This window comes from Podarcis bocagei (assembly GCF_964188305.1).
Source record: "Podarcis bocagei genome assembly, chromosome: 1".
Taxonomy (NCBI): Eukaryota; Metazoa; Chordata; class Lepidosauria; order Squamata; family Lacertidae; genus Podarcis; species Podarcis bocagei.
The window spans coordinates 37,037,528-37,057,389 of record NC_138125.1 but is presented as its reverse complement, the minus strand read 5'-3'; the positions used below and the strand labels follow the sequence as shown (position 1 = coordinate 37,057,389).

At 43.1% G+C, this 19,862-nt stretch overlaps 1 protein-coding gene across 2 annotated transcripts in view; it reads left to right on the top strand.

Annotated features, from left to right (window-relative positions):
* The first annotated feature begins 10,928 nt into the window (after positions 1-10,928).
* Positions 10,929-19,862, top strand: part of ARHGAP5 (Rho GTPase activating protein 5) — a 36,229-nt gene continuing 27,295 nt past the window's right edge. Inside the window, exon 1 of one of the 2 annotated variants that reach the window (XM_081207828.1) lies at positions 10,929-11,066. The gene's annotated coding sequence lies outside the window, so the exon portion shown is untranslated. Of the gene's footprint in view, positions 11,067-11,329; positions 11,485-19,862 lie in introns of those variants that run through there. The other variant, XM_081207827.1, reaches the window with a different exon arrangement.

Sequence of the window (19,862 nt, the reverse complement as noted above, 5' to 3'; positions counted from 1 at the left end):
GCAGGATAGAAAACAACATGGCATCAGTAATTTAGTTGAAAGAAGTATGAAAATAAGTGATATATAAGAACAAAGATGAAATTTTGATTAATATTATGTCAAATTTAAACATCTAAGTATTTGATAAAAATATTTAAAATTGGAGACATAATAGTTGAAAACTATAAAATAAGAGTCGAAAGAAGGTGATGAATTGCTGTTTATAACTTTATAACTGGGAACGCAGGGAAGGGAGATGTGAGGAAGTCCGAAAGGTTATGGAAATATGGTTTTTTGACACTTGATTATGTTGTATCTTTTTTATTCTGTGTTAACTTTTTTGCTTTTTGCTTTTTTGTTTGCTCTATGTTGGTGATGGTGTTTTATGTGTCTGGTGATCTATTGTTTAAAACCTCTAATAAATATCTTTTTTAAAAAAATGAATGTTCTCTTTGTACAGCAGAATTCTATGATTGCTTGGGAAAATTGAATCTGGCTAAATGGAGCGGGATTTAACTCCAAGCAAATACACATAGGATCGCAGCATGTATTCCAACACATTCTGATCAATTACCAGGCAAGTCTGAAAACGTTACATCCCTTGAAACCCAGGACGTGAAGTTCATGTCATTACATCAGCCTACACTTCAGCAATTCCTGGGACGGAGTCTGGGCTGTGGAAACTCCCTTCCCACACTTGAAGCAGCCTCAAATTGGGGAAGAAAGACTTGCTGTGGCAGAAAGTCTGAAAAGTGAAAATGGAACAAGTTATACATGCGTGGGACTGTTCCCTTGCTTTATAGAAGTGCTGATTGGGGAAAGAATATCTGATTTAATCTAGGCATTTCATCAAAGACAAAACCAATGTTTTGCACATTTTACCTTTTTTTTCCGTTTTCCGGGGAACTGAGAGGCCGGAGGGGAGGGAGAGAGAGTTACTCATTCCATGACCTATCAGGGAGAAACAGAAAGAATGCTGAACATCTGGCCAGCTCCAGCACTTCTCCACTTAAAAAGAATAGTGATGCCTCCATGCTGGGCAGCATGCTTTTGGTCTTATGGCCAGGCATTTTCTAAGGCCTCCAAGCTTCTTAAATAAAGATATGATGTAATGGTGCCTAAAACGCTTAATAGCTCAATCCTAAACACATTTAGTTGGAAAGCAGTCCCGCTGAGTGCAGTGGAGCCGCCTTCCAAATTATTGTGGTCTGGCAGCCTAGCAGACAGAGAGAACCTGTGCTCAGGTTATGCTCACGTGCGAGACAGGACCACTTCCACAACTCCATGCATCACTGAAGCACAACACTCTGCTGAAGAGGAAGAAATGATCAGCATAGCAATACTGTTGAGCTGCCAAGACTCCACCAGCTCAAGGGGCAAATCAGCCAGACTTGGGTTGTGGCAAGGAAGTAGCATAGTTAAAAGTCTCTGCGCACACAGGGCTGGTTCTGCCTCTAATGACAGCATGTTAATCCTGTAAAGGATAGAACATTGTTTTAACATTTCCAAACAAATGGACGGCTTGAGTCCCGAGTTGCCCTTTTGTGAACGTGTTATGTACCGAGTTGAATAGGATCCAAAATGCAAGAGTCTGATTGTCCCTAGAACAATAGGATCCAAAATGCAGCAGTCTGATTGGTCCTAGAACAATAGGATTCAGAATGCAGAAGTCTGATTGGTTCTAGAACAATGCAGCAGTATGATTGGTCCGCAGGAGCCACCCAATCCAGCTCCAGGTGGAAGTGAATCCACAACCTGATTGGCCTACAGGAGAATCCCGGAATCAGCCAGTCACATGCAGCCCATTGTGTAAATAATGTATATAAAGCAGATATTGTGGGGGAACTTTCATTCCTCCTCACCACTAGGAGCTGAATAAAGAGCATGAAATCCACTCTCAACCCCGAGTATATTTCAGAACAGAAGAAGTTCTTCTGTTCAAGGAATGGGCACCAGCCCAATAGATGCTTCCATTGGTGGGAGGTGGAGGAAATTTCTGCTAATTCCCCCTGCAGCCCCCATGTTGCTCTGGAGGGTTCCCTGCAGAAGATTTTTGGAGGAATGGGGACTGCAGGGCTCAAGGGATGTTAGGGTCCAAGCTCTTGAAGATTCCTACACATTCCCTCTCATCCTTCTCCACCCAAGTTGGCTGCATTGGAGTATAAGATTGGCCTCTCCTCTGGAGGAGGACCAGCAGGAAGGGAGGGGTCCCCAATATTCAACGTATTTCTGACCCTTTCCTTCTGGTTACTGTAGGTATGATGAGCCAAAATCAAGTGGAGTGGAGCAGGGAAAATTGATATGTTTTGAGGCAGTAACCACTGGAAACTGGGAATTATCCTAATGAACATAAGGGCCTGTGGCTGAATGGTATAAAAGAAGTTGACGATACAAACCCTTTGAATTTTGGACCTCGTATGTGAAAGTGGTACTATTCCACTGAGCTATGATTCCACATTACTTCCCTTGGAGCTGGGCTATATATCTGAAGTCCTTCCATAAAGGAACAGGGAGGGAGAGAAGTGAGTGTGTGGGATAGGGACTTGGTCCCTGGGAGACTATAATACAGAGATTCTGCCTCTGGATTCTCAATGCAGGCCTCAGATCTGTAGCAGTTTGTGCAGGTAGGAAGGTGTTTCGGTCTCCTTTCTGGCAGCATGGTTGTGCATTGTGTCAGTGTGTATTTTTGGTTAGATGATAGCAGGAGGTTCCTCGGCTGTTGCTGTGCATTGAGGCCAGTGCTTTCTGTGTGTGGCAATTACATGTATTGTTGGTGTGCAATGCTGTGATTAATTGGTGGTACCAGGTTTGCCAGATGCTACATTAGCTTTGGTTTCAATAGCTTTTGTTGTACCGTTAACTTTGCTACTGATTGGGCAGAAGATCATAACTAGGATTGTGATGCTGCTGTGATATGATAGGGAAACTAAGGTGACGTTTAGCCTTCTCCTTAGCTCCAAAATGTGAAATTGCAAAATTTAACCTTGAAAAATCATTCCAATTATGGTCAAATTGATTTAATTTCAATTGAAAAGAGATAAGTGAAAATGGTATGTTTGCTAATTCAGGGAATTTTGATGTTGTTTAGTCCATAAACATGCAGTTTACTGAGAGATCCTGCTCAGTTCAGTGGTGCAGATTCCACAAAGTCCTGTTGCAAGTGGAGCACCTCAATATCAGCGAAGAAAATCCTCATGTTGTTTTTCTCAGTGCTCCAAAACAACCCCTCACATAAAACATGCAACCCTTAACCTATTGAATAGCTGATTGTGTAACTTTTTATTATTAAAAAAAAAAAACACCACAGGAAAATACTCAAATCAAACTTATATTAACATATTTGTGTGTGTGTGTGTGTGTGTGTGTGTGTGTGTGTGTGTATTCTTTTTATGTCTGGCAAACTTCCAGCTGCCAACAAATTCTCATAAATTCTAAAGATCCCCCTTCAAGTTTATGCAGATTTTTAATCCACAAAGTGTGTGTCAAATTGAGGAATTTTTGTCACCATGGACGCTTACTAATGTTAGATACACTTGTTGCTGCTTCATATTGTTTGCAATCATCTTCACTAGTGTCAAAATATTTTTCACCACTTCTGCCAAGACGTTTCGCACCTTTCCCTTTTAGAAAGAGAAATCTATTGTAGCCTTAAAATAACCAGGAATTTGCTTTCTCTCTCTCCCCCATTTTCCATACTCTCGAATATCCCTGAGGCATCTGGCGCTGAAGTGTTCTGGCACCGTCCAATTATTTTACAAAAAGCCATCATAGAAATAATCTCCTCCCCAACCTCTCCCCTCGGTGCTGCCCCAAGCAGATCAATGCATTTCAAAGCAGAATGGCTTGAGAGCAGTGAGGGAAGGAGGAGCATGAATGGTAACAGGCGCAGCACCAGTCAGCCTCCTCCTTCATGCTCTATCTCCAAGACTTTTTGCTGGCATCTGCCTCTCACAAGCCCCTTTTGTGTTCATGTGATAAATCTAATCTCCCCTCTAGCAGCTCCCATAGTGCCTCATTGATTGATTCAATAACAAATGAAAGGTTTATTTACAAAGCTTTCTGCCTCTGAGACTATTCTCTCTATAAAAATTAGTACACCTAGCATATTTATGAGTTTGCATCCAAATAATTGCAGGTCTCCGCAAGAGGCCTTTGCAAGGTTTTGGTAAAGATGCATGACTCTGCTGATATATGAGTGATCTAACGTTGGGTGAGCAAATGTCTTACATGCATACAACTTTACTGTGCTCAAGGATCTTCCTGTTCCCAGATTACAAGGCTGTTGCTGTTGGGATTTCCTTATGCTAACACGACTGCAAGGTCTCCAGTTTAATTGATATTAATGCATCGTCACTGCCACACCCGTGTTTGGCTTGCACGTCTATTCCTTTTCAGGGTAATGAGGCTACATGAAATGAAAAGTCCTTCCCACAGGTGTGCCTCTGTTTTCCTGTTCTTAGCCCTCACACAGCAAATTGGCATTGCTAAGACTGAATGCGAATGCAATTCTCTCCTCAACCCAGTGCCTCTGCTGCTGCTAAAATGCTATCTGTACATGGCCGCAGGCATGTATTGGATAGTGCCCATGCTGTCACTGACGAAAGACACAACGTGCACTTGCCATGCCTGTACATCTCTGGTATATAAAAGGAGTTTTAAGATTTGATTTTAAACTGGTTTAGTTCTTCATATAGTTCTTTGAAAGAAAGCTGCTATTGCAAGCTAGGCTACCACTCCCCCCTCCCGCAGCAGCGCCCCACCATTTCCATAGGTTTTTTGTTTTTTACTTCTGTTTCTCCCCACCTATACCCCCAATAGCAAGGCTATCTCCTTCGCCTCCATCACTTTGAACAGTTTTAACACAATTGCTGTAAGATCAAAGCTACAGCTATGGTAGTGTTTTGGGAAAAGGGATTATCTGTACAAGCCCTGCTTAGGGGGCAGGAGGGCATTACACAATCGTAAAGGGCCATTCTAGTTCCTGTAAAATTTACAAAATCTGAATGACAAATGTGTAATAACTTCTCCAATTTAATTCTTTCGTGTATTGGCTGGATATGTCATAACATTTGGCAGCCTGCCCACAGGAAGTTGTTTTACGTTCCCAAGGGCTTAGCATGAGGAATGGAGTGCTACTTCTGTGGGGCTGGCTGAGTCCAATTGCGTTTTCACCAAGTGGTTGGAAAGAATGCTTCGGATGCCCCGTGAACTATTAGCATATGCTTAGATGCAGCTGTATCTGGAAAGTAGGGCTGTAAATCTCCATGTGATCACTCTTATGTCCTCAACACACACCTTTTCTCGGAAGCCTTTGGATCATTCCCCAATTCCGTATTGTAACTAAGCCAAAGTATGTGTAGCTGAGGTAATTCCTCCCCTGCCGACCTATCCATGCCTCTGTTTCTTTCCTTCCTCCATTTATATGCTTCCTGGGGGAGAGATCTGTTGAGCCTGTTGTTGTTTTTTGTCAAGTGCCATGTGCATAGATATCACTACATAAATAAAGAAAATAATCCTCTGCTCAATAGATCTGGTAGAAGCTTAGTACAGTGCTACCTCTGGTTATGTACTTAATTCGTTCCGGAGGTCCGTTCTTAACCTGAAACTGTTCTTAACCTGAAGCACCACTTTAGCTAATGGGGCCTCCTGCTGCCGCCACGCCGCCAGAGCACGATTTCTGTTCTCATCCTGAAGCAAAGTTCTTAACCCGAGGTACTATTTCTGGGTTAGCGGAGTCTGTAACCTGAAGCGTATGTAACCTGAGGTACCACAGTAGCACACAATCGAGGAACTCCATCAAGAGCTCTGACTGGCAGCAGAATCTAGTCTAGACAGAGTCGTAAAATAATTGAATGGTTCTGTTACTTCATATTCTGGGCTTTGATAGCAGAGACCTCTAATAAGTGGTGGAATACCAGCATGAGGTCAGTAATACAGTTTTGCTGCAACCATAATCCATGCCTGAGAATCAGCAGTACAGGTGAACTTTTCTTTATACCATTTAGCATTTTGTCTGAACCTCCATAAAACTGAAGTTGCTTTTTTCAGACACTTTCTTTCCATCCTTTCATTTTCTGTGTTGAAGTGTGCCTCCACACCACTGATGCCTAAATAAGGTTACAGCCATGGGTTTTATCTGAGCAAATATTGACTCTTCTTCTAGAAAGATTAATGATGGAGAAAGAGTGATCATCATTCTGTTATCACAGTTGCCAAAATCATTGTGAAGCAGTACATTGGAAAAGTAAATCATTCAGTGATTAAATGATGGCAGTGATCTTCTCTTGTAAATCACTGTTATGAAGCAAGGTGTATATTGCATATTTTCCTGTGCTATAAATGGTGAAAGGTATTCTCCTGACCTATGCCCTCAACAGTGTTAGGTCAAAATATGAGAAAGATAACTTTATTCAAAAAATTCAGCACCTTACAGTCTGATCTGGAGCTCTGCTGGGTCAGATCAAAGGCCTATCTAGTCCAGTATTCTGTTCTTGCAGTGTCCAACCAGAAGCCGCCAAGCAGGGCCTGAGTGTAACCACGCTCCCCTTTTATGATAGCCAGCTACTGCTATTAAGAGACATACTACCTCTGACAAGTGATGGACACTAATCATGGATAGCCTTATCCTCTACAAATTTGTCTAATTTCCTTTTAAAACCAAGTTGGTGGCAATCATATCTTATGGGAACAAATTTCAAGCTGTACGAAGTACTGAATCAGCCAACATTCAGCTTTATTGGCAGCTTTTTCTTAGTATTATGAGGGGTCCCTATGTACTTTTTCCACAACATGTAGAATCTTGTACACCTGTATCATTTTACTTTTCCCTCTAAACTAAATGCCACAACCTTTCCTTATAATTGAATTGTTCCTGTCTCATGATCATTTAGCTTGCCCTTTTCTGAACCTTTTCTGACTCTACAATATTTTTTGAGGAGACCAGAACTGCATACAGTATTCCAAGTGGAGCTGTACCATAGATAACGGTGTTATGATATAGGTAGTTTTATGGGGATGCGGGTGGTGCTGTGGTCTAAACCACTGAGGTTTGAATCCACACAACAGGGTGATCTCCCATTGCTCTCTCCCAGCTTCTGCCAACCTGGCAGTTTGAAAGCACAACAGTGTGAGTAGATAAATAGGTACTGCTGCGGCAGGAAGGTAAACGGTGTTTTGTGTGCTCTAGCACTTGTCACAGTGTCCCATTGTGCCAGAGGTGGTTGAGTCATGCTGGCCACATGACCCAGAAAGCTGTCTGTGGACAAGTGCCAGATCCCTTGGCCTGAGAAGCGAGATGAGCACCGCACACCAGTCACCTTTGACTGGACTTAACCATCCGGGGTCTTTTATCTTTAACTTCCCATAGGAAGTTTTATTTTCAATCCCTTTTCTAATGATCCCTAGCACGACATTATACTTTTTCAAAGCTGCCACACACTGGGTTGGCATCTTCATTTATCTGTCCTCTATGAACCGACAGTCTTTTTCCTAGTCAGCCTTCACATCCAAGTAGTGTATGTTTATTTATTTTTTATTTATTTTTTTGCCCTATTGCATTGTGCACCCTTTTCACTTGCTTACATTGAATTGCATTTACCACTTTACTAAGAGAACTTTATGGAGTTCTTCACCAGCAAGCTTGGCTACATCACTAGTCATCTCTAGCTCTAGATTGTGAATAAGCAAGCTAAAAAGCATGGATCCCAATACTATTCATTTGGGAAGTCCATCTAAAATATGTGCTACTAAGATTATTCTTGGACCTTTGCATCTTTCAACCTATCTAGTCAAGATCCTATAATATGCTCTCATATGGTCAGTGTTGGCCATTCAAATTGTATTCTCTCCTTGGTGTTCAGGGGCCTTTCCCCATAGATTGGAAGAGCAGTGAAGGAACTCGGGGCCCACCGTAATAATGCTGGGAGAATGCCAAGGTGACATTGTAGATCAATCCCATCAATATTGCATTGATTTCCCTACACACTGCAGAGAAGGGTATCATTGCACATAACACTTTGATGTTGTGGGGTGGTGTCTGCATGGCTGTGGATTGTGATCACTGTTTTCTCTGTGGAGATATGCCCTGATGTTAGCTCCATGTGTCTGGAGTTGCCAATTGAATTTTTGGCAAACATCCTTTCATGGGAGCAAATGCTACCAGTATTCTATAGTATTCCATCCTCTCCCTTCCAGCCTTGCCTGTCTCCTACACGGCAACTAAGGCCTTGCCCATTGCACTTGAGTAGCTTGTACCCAGCTAGTTATACTTCCACACCTCCATCATGTGCAATGCTGGCACTGACTAGGTAGCACCAGTTCCAGAGATAATTATCCTATCCCACTGGTGCACCCCTGGATTTAATTGTTTACATTATTTGTATCTCATACCTTCAAGAGAACACTCTTCCTGCAGCAACTTACAATTAAAATGAAAATACAAAGTAAATAAATCAAAAACAGTAGAACAAACAGGTAAAGGACACAGCCCATGCAACTGAAGGAAGCACAATAGAATAACATTGGTGTTACAAATAATGGATAGGGAATTTCAAATTTATTCTGCACCATCTTTGAAGCACATTAAATAAACACATTAATCTAATTTTAATTATGACTGCTGTTGCAAACATTTCACCATGAATTGTCACATCTTTCTCAGAGACAGGGTGGTCCTACCATTAGGCAGAATGAGGCAGCAATTATGCATGTCATGAAATGTCAGCAAATTGTTAATTTGTTATTACTGCATTTTTACTGGTGGTGGGGGCAGTAACATCAGGAAACATCTCCACTTACATACCTCTAGTATTTTTTTGCCCTAGGTTCCAAAATAATGCGGCTGGGTACTGTCACTTACCCTTCACAGAACTACAATTCCCAGCACCCTTAACACACTTCAGTTCCCATGATTCTTTGTGGGAGGGAAATGTACTTTCAATGCATGGTATGTAAGCAGCTGGTGGAGGGGACAGGGTGCCATGTGCTATTTTGCCTCTGGCAGCAAAGGGAACAACACATATTTCCCATTGATCAGTTTTATTTCAATAATCTAATGGCGATTTAGCAAAAGAAATCTGCAAGTGAAGGTGTTTTGTATTGGTTTCTCTGTTCATACATAGTTGATACATATCAACTCCACTTCCTTGAATCCAGAACTAAGATGTGTATACACAGGACTCTAGTATCCAATGCACTTATTATTATATTGTAGTTCCAATAATGCTGGGTGGTGGAGGGACTTTTTAAAGAATTTTTCTTCCATCTCTCCCTGGGAAACAAGCTGACAACACCAACCATCTAGTTGAAGGAGAACTTTGCATGCTACTCTCTGGCACGCAGGAAGACCTGTTGCTTATAAATGTACATTTAATGTATTTGAACATTCTGTCATGTTAAATATTATCTGCACATGAGAAGTTAGTGTGTCAGGAGAAGGCTAGGCTGAAACACTCTCCATGGAATGCAGTTATTCCACCTAATATTCTATTTCTGATCTTCAGGAGACAGTGTCAGTGCTTATGTAGCCAAAACAACACTATGGCAACACAAGGGGGATTGACAGACTCTGAGGAACGACAAGGTTTGCAGAAGTACAAAAAACATAAGCAGGAAAACCCTAAGGTAGAACCCTCCCCCCCCCAACTGAGCATGCATGCTCAGTGAGCATGAAATGTAGAGTAACTGTGGGTGGCGGGTGGGAATGTAATAGCATGTCAAGAAAATGAAAGAGGAAGAAACACAAATATAAAATGGGAAGAAAGAACTCTCTCACTGTTTGGATAGGTTACTGTGGTTCACAGACAGAAGTTTTTTGTTTTTTTTTAATGGCCACAAGAAAGGAAGTGAAAGCCAATGCATAGAAATCAGCGGAGAAATCCAAGAATTTAATGTGCAAGAAAATTTACAAATTAATTGTTATCTGCCTAGGAACCATATACTCTCAGTGGGAGATTAGTGGCCAAGTAGGTGTTACTTGTATTAGACATGGCATTGGGCTCCAGAATTAATTGGAAGTTTGTGGGTGGCAAATGCCTACAGGGCAACACAGGGGGCTTTCCCTGTTGCTCTCCTTGCAAGTTAAATCACACATACTGTACAGTCTTGGGGCACGCAGTTTCAGAACAGAACTGCTTAAGAATGCACACATCCTGGCCACCTGGTACCACATGGCACACTGCTGACTCTATGGGCGTAATCTAGGGGGGGCAGGTGCCCCCCAAATAACAAAATCATTAAAAATATAAAGCTGAGGTTATGCCCCCCTCAATCCTGGCTATGCCCATGGCTGACTCCACCTCCTCTTCCTGCCAGGTTAATATGCCACCCCCCATAAAGGAGGGGAGCTGCCAGAGGGCACTTTGCCCAAAGTCCTCATACACTTGTTGCTAACCTTTCTCGGGCTCAGCTCAAATGGGAAGGTTCAACTCCCCTTTCCATTTTGGTTACAGTTTATCGGCTAGCCTTGTTTAAGTCACTTCTCTCGTTGCAGTTGCTGTCCTGAACCCTTGGGTGGATGGCTAGATTAATAATAATAAAAAAGGTATTAATTCGGAGCAACTGGAGTTTCAAGTATGGAGTTTTAGTTAACTGCCCACTTGGATTTTTCTCTCTTCTCTTCAGTCGCGGGCACATTTCGCAGGCGATGTGATCGCCCACTCCGTCCCTTAAAAAGAGCCGAGGATGCCACCACAGGTTTTCCAAGGACCACGGCTAGGGGCACAAAGCGCGCGCGCGGTGTGTGTGCATGTCCCAAAATGTTCCTTCTTCACTTCCACACACTCCTTTAAAAATCCCAGGGGCTGAGGAGGGGACTATGGACCGCCTCCTTTCTCCCTTCCTCCTCCTCCTGACGGCGCTTTCGGCCAGCAGAAGGGAAAGGGAAGAAGGAAAACACAGACACACACACACATACAACCCGGCCAGGCTCGCGCCCGAGAGGCTGCTGTGTCGCGCGCATGGCGGCGGCAGCGGCGGTGGCGCGTGGGCAGGGCTTCACCGGAGGAGCCTCGCGACGTCCGCCCCGTGGAAGGAACGGAAACGTTTCTCTCTACACAAGGTCCTTCTGCCGCGCACGCGCAAAAGCCCGGGTAAGGCCTCGGGGGCGCGCGCGCTGAGCCGCGGCAGCGGGGCGAGAACTGGGAGGAGGGGGGAGGGAGGGAAAGGCAGGGAAAAGCTGCTGAGGTAAAGTTAGAGGTGGGGGCGGGGGAAACAAGGGCGCGAGGGAAGGAGGGGGGGCGGCGGCGGCGGAGCGTAAGCGCGGGCGGGCGGGCGAGCGGCTCCGTCGGCGAAGCCAGTGCCGGGGAGGCTCGGCCGCCGCCATTACTAAGCCCAGATCACCGGGGAGGGAGGGAGGGAGGAGGAGGGAAGAGGAGGAGGAGAGATGGGGCCAGGCCGCCGGGAGTTCTTCTGAGGGAGCTGCGGGTCCGGGAAAGGGACGACGACGACGAGCCGCCGGCGCTAAGCGAGAGTCCCGGGAATGGTGCCGCGGGAGAGCCGGAGACTGAGGTGAGGAGGAAGAAACCGCTCCTCCTTCCCAACTCCCACCCCCCCCTCCCCACACACAACTACACCCAGCCCCATCAGCTGCCGCACCGCCGCCGTCGCCGCCAGCAGCAGCGCTGGGGCTCGGGAGTCGGGGCGGTTGCTACTGCTGCTGCTGCAGCCGCCGGAGAGGTGGAGGCTGCCGCCAGTTCCGAGGAGGGATGGGGCCGCCGCCAGCAGCAGCAGCAGGAACTGCTGAGTGAGTGAGTGAACTGGGAAGACCGGAGCTGCCTTTTCTTTTCTCCTTCCTCGCTTCCTTCCTTCCTGCCTCGTCCGAGTCTGCTCCATACCTACACACCCCGCGGAGGAGGAGGGGGAGGGGAAATAGCCGGACGCCTCCCCTGCTTGCTTGCTTTGGTCCCAGACAGGTGATGAAGGCCTGAGCCGGCGGGGAGGATCGGAGCCTGCTCTACCAGGCTCTGGTGGTGGTGGCGGCGGCGGCTGCTGCCAGCTGGTCACGGCCCCCCCCCCAGCGAGGGAGGAGGAGATGAGGCGGCAAGGAAAGGGGCAACCTACCTCCTCCTTTCTTTCTTTCTCTGTCTGACCCCCCCTTCCATTATTTCTGCTTTTTTAAAAATAATAATAACCGTAGGTCTTCCGTTCTTGCCTTTCTCTCCAGCACCCCACCCCCCGTTTCTCTTCTTTCTGGTCGTCTCTCTCTTTCTCCCTCTTCCTCCCCCCCCCCCATCTCGTCATAGCAAACTTTCCTCTCAGGCGCGAGTGGCCTGCTCCTCTTCCCCCTCCAACCCATCCCAACTCCATAGGGTGGATAGGAGGACTTTTGGAAACGACGGTAGGAGGCGGGGGCTGAGTGTGTTGCTGGTTGCAGTTCTTTCGTGTTCTTTCTTTCCTCTGTAAAAACCAAAAAACAAAAAAAAAACCCACCCCCCACCCCGGATTTCCTCTTGTCAAGGAAAAGCTCTAGATGGGAGTCTGGGAGTGACAGTTCGACGTGGGAAAGATGCACAATAACTTCAGTGGGAGGGAGAAGAGAAGGGGAAAGTGTGGAAACCTTCCCATATGTCCTTTTGTGCATGAGGTTTTTCAGCAACTCCAGTGCCGCAGATTTGCCCGAAAAGTAGGTGGGAAATGTTTTAAATCCAGACTAAAAATAGGCCAGTGGGTGGGTGTGCATGTTAAGTTTAGGCTTTTGGAGATAATTAGTGTATTTTCCCCCTTGCTTAGATACTGCAATTGGCAGAGATTTCTTAAGTCTACGCTGCACAATAAAAAAGGCAGTACAATTGATCCAAACATTTGTGGATCAATTGCGCATTCATTTTAGCTGCCTGTTTAGACAGTTTTCATTGAAAGGAATTATGGAATTCATATTTGTGATCACCATTTAAAAATGAATGGAGAGTTCATAATAGAATCTCTCTGGCATGGCCAACTATGTATTTTTTTACAACCGAGTATATGTATTTATTTTCTTTTATGTAGTATATATTTGTTGCAGAATATTAACGATTTTAGTCCACAAGTTTTTAATTGGTAAAGTTCGTTGTGAGTACCTTATAAAGACTATTGCCTGTGAAAGTTAGTGCCATGATACATCACTTATAGTGCAAGCCTAAGCATGGTTTCTACAAAGTCCCATTGAGTTAAAAAAATCTTAAGAATGCTTGGGATTGCTCCCTTGTAATGCAATCCTGTAATGTTTACTCAGAAGTCACACTAAATTCAATGGAACTTACTTTCAGGCAAGTATGTGTAGGTTTGTAGCCTTCAACTCTTAAAATGCTACTCTGTCATATGCCCCAAATTTGGAGTAAACACTAGTTAATTCTAAGCTTCACTAGTTAATTCTAACTTAATGTTAAAAATCATTAGCTGTTTGGCATGTAATGAGCTAAGTAAATGGTTATTATGAGTGATAATTAATCGTGTTCATTCACTAGCAGAGTGGACTTCCGCTTGTGCAAGAGGACCTATTCCTCCCCTCCCTCCTGCAGCCCTCTGCTCACTATCAAAATCCACTTCCAGAATTGAGGAGCAGATTGAAGAAAGTGGGGCTGTTGGGGAGAGGAAGAGGTCTCGCTGCATTAGTGATCTACCTGGGCAACATTAGATTTCACATTTTTAGAGGAAATAGTTGTTTTTACATATACATACATATATAAGTATGATTTAAAGCTTAATCCAGGTATTCAGCCTTCATTTGTGGATTGGTTTGCAAATGCTATTTACAACTTGCAAGACCATTTTAGCATTTTTCTTTGTACAAGATTTTCCTTCTGTGAGTTCTAGTAAGGTAAAGGTAAAGGGACCCCTGATCATTAGGTCCAGTCGTGACCGACTCTGGGGTTGCGGCGCTCATCTCGCTCTATGGGCCGAGGGAGCCGGCGTTTGTCCGCAGACAGCTTCCGGGTCATGTGGCCAGCACCGCTTCTGGCGAACCAGAGCAGCACACGGAAACACCGTTTACCTTCCCGCCAGAGCGGTTCCTATTTATCTACTTGCACTTTGATGTGCTTTCGAACTGCTAGGTTGGCAGGAGCTGGGACCGAGCAACGGGAGCTCACCCCGTCACAGGGATTCGAACCGCCGACCTTCTTATCGGCAAGTCCTAGGCTCTGTGGTTTAACCCACAGCGCCACCTGTTTCCCTGTGAGTTCTAGTAGAGTAGTGCAAATACAACCATTCAGCATCTTAAATATGTTTCAAGAATTTATTCAATCTCCAGGTTGTAAAATTTTATTGAATTCTTTTGCTTCTTTTCTGTTTATAACTCATCACATCTTTCCCCCCACTGAGCCTATTTTAATCAGTAATAATATACTCTGTAGTCCATAAACCACTAACTTCAGAACAGTTTAGCGAAAGACCTGTATTGAAGATTCAGTATTGTTATTTCTAGATGAGTTCTTTATTTTTAGTTTGCTAATAGTCTAGTGTGACTTTTTAACAGATCATGATCTTAAGGAATGTAATAAGATTTCACTCCCTAAGCATGTGCATGTTTTATATATAATGTACATGTACACACACATACACACAAAGCTTCATCAAAAAGTTCTTAAATAGTTGTTCTGGTGTATTTACTAAGGATTTGTTGCATTGCTTCTCTGATGCTATTGGAAGTCTGTACACTTTATGGAACACTGGTATAAGTAAAGTTTGTGATGGGTTTGTGAAACACCTTGGAACCTTGCTGTTCATGTTCACTTCTAATATCTGTTTCATTAGAAGATAGGTTTGAAATAGTCAGGCTTACCAAAATTTATTTAATATTATCAAATGAGCTGGCCCATTATTTAAGTTAGCTGGTGTTTGTAATATGAGGTGTTTAATATTTATAACTTAGTTGGTTGCCTTAATTATTTTAAACCCTAACTTTATGAAAGGAGAAGGAAATAACTACTTTGATTCTTTGTATATTTGACAACTATGTATATATATCCACAGTAAATCAAATGACACAACAAATTTCTCCAGGGAGTACTTATATTGTTGGAAAGACTTTGACAATGTGTTATGAAATATTTAATAGGACAATGTGCTCAAACATTTTACATTGGCAATATGTAGTCATTGAAACTGATAATATTTATTTTGAAAATCTACTTTTAATCCAAATAATTCATTTGTTGATTTTTATTTTTTTACTTGATATAAGCAAAACATTTGAAACTATACTAATTGTCAGTATCTTTGAACATATGGACTGCTTATTTTAAGAGTTGATTCAAACTTTTAAAAAGCAAAAAAACTCCCATAATATTTGCACAACACTATTAATCATGTGTGGCTCACACATGATTAAGTGACCTGGTTTCCCTGCATTAGATATGGAAGCAATAGTTGGGAAAGGATTGAGTCTTTTCCACTGTGAATCTGCTGTACAAATATTTTGAAGCTTAGAAACTGAGTAATGAAATCTGTAACCTGTTGAGGTCACAGAAGTCAGTGTGTGAGCTTGAGTATTTTGTCTTTTTGGGGCATTCTGCACTGTAGACTTGTCAGGATTTTACTTCCCAGCATGTTGTTAGGCTTTCTCCTTGCTACTTCCAACTTTCATCAATATCTAGTGTGAAGAAGGATATGATTATTCTTGCTAGGCTTAGGTGGAAGGTTGGAAAAAGCAAGAGCAACTCAAACAGAGGGGGTTTTTTTTAGTTGTTTTTAAACCCAAAGCCTGATAAGTGAAAGATGAGACTACCCCCTCCTAAATTCTCTGTGGAAAAACACATGGAGTAGGGTAGGCTGGGTTCTCATGCCAGACACAAAATTTCTCCCTTCAAGTTACCTTCATTGCAGGGGAAAGTTTGAAAAGAGTGAGGGGCTGTCTCATCTTGTGCAGTGCATTCAGAAAATGGATGAGCAGCCAGCAAATTACCAGTAGTGGTTAGCCCTGATGGACCTGGGAACAACATTTTGGATCCCAACATTACTGTGTACAAACATATTTAGTCATATATGTGCTCATGAACTGCTCATGAATTGCAGCAGTTACTGCAGTTCATTAACTTTGGCTGTGGTCTGCATCATTAGTTAACTCTGACTCTGTTCTGCATGTACTTGCTGTCAAAAACTGTGTCTGTACACTAGGTGTGTTCAGACATTTGCCTCAACAGGTGAATGCTGTATGTGTAGATAGAGAGCAAGGGCATGCAAACCCTGCTCCCAGTGTTCCAGCAGCCCTTGGTGCTCTGTTTCTATCTTCCTCCATGTTAAATGGGCAAGATATGTGAGGATTTCTTTTTAGGCTTGCTTAAATGCCTTGCATGAATAAGGATCCTGCTTTACCAGGCTCCCTCATAGTGTGAGATATTCTTCTTGCATTTAAACAAATGTGAATATAAGCCCACAGACCTCCACACAGGGAAGAAAATACGAAGAGCCCTACTTGATCAGGTCAAAGGCCCATGAATGCATTTGTTAATGATAGACATTTTATTATGCTTGATGGCAATTATGTTCAATGTGTACATACTGCTTAGGCCAGGGGTTAGGAACCTGTCACCTTTCAGATGTGCAGGACTCCGATCAGCCCTAGCCAACATGACCAAAGGTCAGGGCTGATCAAAGCAATGTCTGGAGGGTGACAGGTTCCCCATCTCTGATTTAGGCCCTTCACACCTATAAGCCTTGGGCTTCTCATATCAGAAATACGCTACATTCTTGGTGGGAGTCAGCATCCTGCAGCACCTTTCTTCTCCCTGCTTCTTATTCCCCTACCAACTCTCTGTGATAGGAGGACACCAAATAGAAATAGAGAAGGGTGGCAAGAAAAGTCCCCTGCTCTACAGCTCTTGACCCAGACACAGTATGCTGTGTAGTGGGCCTGTTTGGCTCTGTCATCCTGTCATCTTCTTAACCAGCACAAGTTCTAGGAGTGGGATGGGATGGGGGCTTGCACAGTGGAAGGCAGCCACAGCTGATTACTAAGGAAATGGAATATGTTACAGTCAAATCTTACATCAGGTATAGCCAGCATTTCCTTAAATCACACATAAAGTGATTTATGTGTGTGACTAACTCCCCACCTTTCCCTGTTCTGGCTGTGAGGCATCACCACTTGTTGGCAAAGATGTGGAAGTGCCAATGCGTGGCCTGGGTTCCCACTGGGTCATATCATTCGTTAGTCTCTCTGCTGCCTCCCCCCACCCCACTCCTCCATGTATGAGCCTAGAGAGCTCCTCTCTGGCTGGGGGAAAGAGCTTTCCTCAAGGGGAAGAATCCAGGAAATGATAAAAAAGCAACAAGGAAGAAGAGGCAGTGGGGCGGGGGGAGGGAGTTGAAGGCTGGCAGGTCCTAGAGATGAGAAGAAAAGGGTTGGAATGGACCTTTGGATGGGTGGATGGGATCCTAGCAGAGGGCTAGAGGAATAAGGAAAACAAAAGGGTTCCTTGCCACTCTTGCAGGAACGACAGATGTTCTGCTGTGGAGTTGAACTTGCACAAACTAAATAAACACATAATGCCACTCAGCCGTATTGCTGGTGGGGGTATGGTGTTGTCCATAGGTGTCACGAGCAAGGATTCACAATGTAACACTGGGGGAATGCTTCATTGCTGTGCAAACAGGAGGAACGAAACTACATGACCCAGCATGCAGCGAAGCCAAGAACCCAGCTTCCATCAAGGGTTTTTTTCTTTTTGCGATCGGGGTGGTGGGGAGACTGTAATCCCAAGCTACTCAAACAGGCAACTGGGAATCAGTAGTAAAAGCCCTAGATGATTTTATGGCTATATCCACAACTTAAAAGTTGCATTCTTCCTTTCAATGGAAACCTGACAACTATATTTTGATGTAGGGAGATTTTGATTAAGACAGAGGCCTGTTGGATCAGACCAAAGACGCAACTAGTCCAGCATACTGTTCTGATAGTGGCCAACCAGACGCCTATGGGAAGTCTGCAGGCAAGAGAGCACTCTCCCTATTTTTCAGTTTTCAGGAATTAGTATTCAAAGGAACACTGCTTCTGACCGTGGAGGTAGACCATGGTCATCATTGATAGCTCTATTCTCCATGAATTGGTCTAATATTTTAAAACTGCCAAAATTGGTGGCCATCACTTAATCTCATTGGAGTGAATCCATAGTGCTTCTTTGAAGAAGTATTTTCTTAGTTCTGTCTTGAATGTTTCAACTTTCACCTTCATAGGATGGCCCCAGGTTCTAGTATTAGAATCATGCATAATTTTAAACACCTTTATTAAGTCTATTACTTAGGAGTCTTTGGTGAGGCGCTTTATCAAAAGCTTTTTGAAAGTCTTAAGTACAGTACACAGTATCAATGGGCTCACTGCTGTCTATAGAACTCTAAAAATGATGCAGAGCTTTTCCTTGCAGAAGCCATCCTAGTTCTGCTTTAGCATGACTTGTTCTTTGATATGCCTGGTAACTCTATAATTATGCTTTACATATTTGTTTCTTGGAACAGATGTTAAGATACCTGGATTGTAATTTCCTGCATCCTCTTTTATAAAAAGAGTTAAATTATACACTCTTCAGTCCTCTGGTGTGGAGGCTGATATAGGGGACAAGTCACATATTTTTGTTAGAAGATCAGCAATTTCACATTTGAGTTCTTTAAGGTGAATGCCATTCAGACATGGTGATTTGTAAGTTTGTAATTTAACATTAAGGCCAGGAACATGTATATTGTCACCACCCTTGGCCTCAGTTCTTCGGATTCCATTCCTATAAAAAGTTAGTTGAGGCACAGAGATCTGTCCTCCATCTTCTGCTGTGAGGACTGTTGCAAAGAATTCATTCAGCTTCTCTGCAGAGAATTAAGCATTAAGAGTTGATGCAGTTGGGTTTGTTAGGGATGGGACTTGCATGTGTGCCCTTGTCTATTGATACAGAGTTTGCATGCCTGAACGTGGCTGTTGTTTCATTTGAAAACTGAATGTTTGAAATACCCAGCAGCTCAAATATGGGTCATTCATCTTAGAATAAAAGAGTAGCTTCTGATTAAGCTATCCGGTTAAATATTGTGGTGCTTGATTCAGAGGAAGTTAGTCACGTTTTAGTTTTATTAAAATCAATGGGACAAGTTAGTTATAACAAACTTAAACACCATTGATTTCTGTGAGACTAAACCATGACCCAATTTAATCTGGGTCTAGCCATTCATATTCTCCCTGTTAAGCCAATAAAACTTTATTTAATACAAAGCAAAAATCATCAGCATATTTATAAATGCAAAATGCCTGTTTCCCAAACTGCATTTTTTGACACTAGAACTCTGCTATCAATCATGTTAATGCCTGAAAAAGTTAACATGGATCGGTCAGTATTTGTGGTCTGCTTGAATAAAACATACAGTAATGTCTTAGTATGTAGATCTACATCTTGGGTTAAGAAGGAATCTGGTTAGTCTTCTTCACAGCTAACATTGCTGCTGATATAATGATTAACTGTGGTTAAGCTTGGTAGGGAAAAATTGTTCTTCAGAAGAGTAGGATAAGTGAAACAGCATGCAGTTCTGCAGTTTCCTTCCAATTGCTTAGGCTTCATTAAGCACCATATTTGCAATAGCTGTATACCTGAGTCCTTGTACCTGGTTGCTAACTTATACCTAGGAATTATTTAGTGGCATCTAAGGTGTTTTTTTTAAAAAAAATATCAGTGTTGGTGAACAATTAATGTCACTCTGATTGATAAATTCTAAGAAATTATTCCCTATTTTACTCAGTAAGTAATGCATAGGAGGAAGATGGTTAGTGAAGTATGTGATCATTTCAACAATTTATATTCTTGGCTTCTTTCTAGCATGGTTGCCACAGGGCCACTTAAATACTGGCTCCTTGCTGCTGCTTTGCTCCTTCGCTTGTGCAGCTGGCGAAACAAACCAAGAAAGTTGGCTTGCAAATCTTCTTTAGAAGCCAT